Source organism: Spea bombifrons, chromosome 3, assembly GCF_027358695.1.
Source record: "Spea bombifrons isolate aSpeBom1 chromosome 3, aSpeBom1.2.pri, whole genome shotgun sequence".
In the NCBI taxonomy this organism is placed as follows: domain Eukaryota; kingdom Metazoa; phylum Chordata; class Amphibia; order Anura; family Pelobatidae; genus Spea; species Spea bombifrons.
The window spans coordinates 123,464,055-123,466,554 of record NC_071089.1 but is presented as its reverse complement, the minus strand read 5'-3'; the positions used below and the strand labels follow the sequence as shown (position 1 = coordinate 123,466,554).

Here is a 2,500-nt window from a genome sequence, read left to right as displayed (position 1 = left end):
GCAGAATAAGAGAAGTAAAATAAAAAACTTTCACACCTGCGGCCATACCACCCTGAAAGCGCCCGATCTCGTCTGATCTCGGAAGCTAAGCAGGGTTGGGCCTGGTTAGTACCTGGATGGGAGACCGCCTGGGAATACCAGGTGTTGTAGGCTTTTAATTTTTTCTCACAGTCCGGGGAGAGCTTTTTGCCATGTGTTTCTTGCTCATCATCAAAGCTTTAAACCCTTATTTGAACCTTCTCACCTTCTCTGTCCTGTCCCAGGGCTTATAATTCTTTTTGTCTGACGACAAGCAGCAGCAGCAGCAGCAGCAGCAGCAGCAGCAGCAGCAGCAGCAGCAGCAACAGCAACAGAATAAGAGAAGTAAAATAAAAAACTTTCACACCTGCGGCCATACCACCCTGAAAGCGCCCGATCTCGTCTGATCTCGGAAGCTAAGCAGGGTTGGGCCTGGTTAGTACCTGGATGGGAGACCGCCTGGGAATACCAGGTGTTGTAGGCTTTTTCTTTTCTCACAGTCCGGGGAGAGCTTTTTGCCATGTGTTTCTTGCTCATCATCAAAGCTTTAAACCCTTATTTGAACCTTCTCACCTTCTCTGTCCTGTCCCAGGGCTTATAATTCTTTCTGTCTGACGACAAGCAGCAGCAGCAGCAGCAGCAGCAGCAGCAGCAGCAGCAGCAGCAGCAGCAGCAGCAGCAGAAGAATAAGAGAAGTAAAATAAAAAACTTTCACACCTGCGGCCATACCACCCTGAAAGCGCCCGATCTCGTCTGATCTCGGAAGCTAAGCAGGGTTGGGCCTTGTTAGTACCTGGATGGGAGACCGCCTGGGAATACCAGGTGTTGTAGGCTTTTAATTTTTTCTCACAGTCCGGGGAGAGCTTTTTGCCATGTGTTTCTTGCTCATCATCAAAGCTTTAAACCCTTATTTGAACCTTCTCACCTTCTCTGTCCTGTCCCAGGGCTTATAATTCTTTTTGTCTGACGACAAGCAGCAGCAGCAGCAGCAGCAGCAGCAGCAGCAGCAGCAGCAGCAGCAGCAGCAGCAGCAACAGAATAAGAGAAGTAAAATAAAAACCTTTCACACCTGCGGCCATACCACCCTGAAAGCGCCCGATCTCGTCTGATCTCGGAAGCTAAGCGGCGTTGGGCCTGGTTACTACCTGGATGGGAGACCGCCTGGGAATACCAGGTGTTGTAGGCTTTTAATTTTTTCTCACAGTCCGGGGAGAGCTTTTTGCCATGTGTTTCTTGCTCATCATCAAAGCTTTAAACCCTTATTTGAACCTTCTCACCTTCTCTGTCCTGTCCCAGGGCTTATAATTCTTTCTGTCTGACGACAAGCAGCAGCAGCAGCAGCAGCAGCAGCAGCAGCAGCAGCAGCAGCAGCAGAAGAATAAGAGAAGTAAAATAAAAAACTTTCACACCTGCGGCCATACCACCCTGAAAGCGCCCGATCTCGTCTGATCTCGGAAGCTACGCAGGGTTGGGCCTGGTTAGTACCTGGATGGGAGACAGCCTGGGAATACCAGGTGTTGTAGGCTTTTTCTTTTCTCACAGTCCGGGGAGAGCTTTTTGCCATGTGTTTCTTGCTCATCATCAAAGCTTTAAACCCTTATTTGAACCTTCTCACCTTCTCTGTCCTGTCCCAGGGCTTATAATTCTTTCTGTCTGACGACAAGCAGCAGCAGCAGCAGCAGCAGCAGCAGCAGCAGCAGCAGCAACAGAATAAGAGAAGTAAAATAAAGAACTTTCACACCTGCGGCCATACCACCCTGAAAGCGCCCGATCTCGTCTGATCTCGGAAGCTAAGCAGGGTTGGGCCTGGTTAGTACCTGGATGGGAGACCGCCTGGGAATACCAGGTGTTGTAGGCTTTTAATTTTTTCTCACAGTCCGGGGAGAGCTTTTTGCCATGTGTTTCTTGCTCATCATCAAAGCTTTAAACCCTTATTTGAACCTTCTCACCATCTCTGTCCTGTCCCAGGGCTTATAATTCTTTTTGTCTGACGACAAGCAGCAGCAGCAGCAGCAGCAGCAGCAGCAGCAGCAGCAGCAGCAGCAGCAGCAGCAGCAGCAGCAGCAGCAGCAGCAGCAGCAGCAGCAGCAGCAGCAGCAACAGAATAAGAGAAGTAAAATAAAAAACTTTCACACATGCGGCCATACCACCCTGAAAGCGCCTGATCTTGGAAGCTAAGCAGGGTTGGGCCTGGTTAGTACCTGGATGGGAGACCGCCTGGGAATACCAGGTGTTGTAGGCTTTTAATTTTTTCTCACAGTCCGGGGAGAGCTTTTTGCCATGTGTTTCTTGCTCATCATCAAAGCTTTAAACCCTTATTTGAACCTTCTCACCTTCTCTGTCCTGTCCCAGGGCTTATAATTCTTTCTGTCTGACGACAAGCAGCAGCAGCAGCAGCAGCAGCAGCAGCAGCAGCAGCAGCAGAATAAGAGAAGTAAAATAAAAAACTTTCGCACCTGCGGCCATACCACCCTGAAAGCGC

The 2,500-nt window shown here is 49.5% G+C and overlaps 7 non-coding genes and 1 pseudogene across 7 annotated transcripts in view; all 8 read left to right on the top strand.

Moving 5' to 3' along the window:
• Positions 1-34: 34 nt before the first annotated feature.
• Positions 35-153, top strand: LOC128488323 (5S ribosomal RNA). Its single transcript, XR_008353742.1, has one exon. It is a non-coding gene; the product is annotated as a 5S ribosomal RNA (ribosomal RNA).
• Positions 154-383: 230 nt separating this feature from the next.
• LOC128488322 (5S ribosomal RNA) lies at positions 384-502 on the top strand. Its single transcript, XR_008353741.1, has one exon. It is a non-coding gene; the product is annotated as a 5S ribosomal RNA (ribosomal RNA).
• A 231-nt stretch (positions 503-733) lies between these two features.
• Positions 734-852, top strand: LOC128485926 (5S ribosomal RNA). The gene has a single exon (XR_008352252.1). It is a non-coding gene; the product is annotated as a 5S ribosomal RNA (ribosomal RNA).
• Positions 853-1,085: 233 nt separating this feature from the next.
• Positions 1,086-1,204, top strand: LOC128486704 (5S ribosomal RNA). The gene has a single exon (XR_008352989.1). It is a non-coding gene; the product is annotated as a 5S ribosomal RNA (ribosomal RNA).
• A 221-nt stretch (positions 1,205-1,425) lies between these two features.
• On the top strand, positions 1,426-1,544 carry LOC128486790 (5S ribosomal RNA). The gene has a single exon (XR_008353069.1). It is a non-coding gene; the product is annotated as a 5S ribosomal RNA (ribosomal RNA).
• Positions 1,545-1,757: 213 nt separating this feature from the next.
• Positions 1,758-1,876, top strand: LOC128488321 (5S ribosomal RNA). Its single transcript, XR_008353740.1, has one exon. It is a non-coding gene; the product is annotated as a 5S ribosomal RNA (ribosomal RNA).
• A 275-nt stretch (positions 1,877-2,151) lies between these two features.
• On the top strand, positions 2,152-2,260 carry LOC128487712 (uncharacterized; annotated as a pseudogene).
• Positions 2,261-2,472: 212 nt separating this feature from the next.
• Positions 2,473-2,500, top strand: part of LOC128485192 (5S ribosomal RNA) — a 119-nt gene continuing 91 nt past the window's right edge. The window contains exon 1 of the ribosomal RNA XR_008351539.1: positions 2,473-2,500. This exon is cut by the window's right edge and continues 91 nt beyond it. This is a non-coding gene — a ribosomal RNA (5S ribosomal RNA).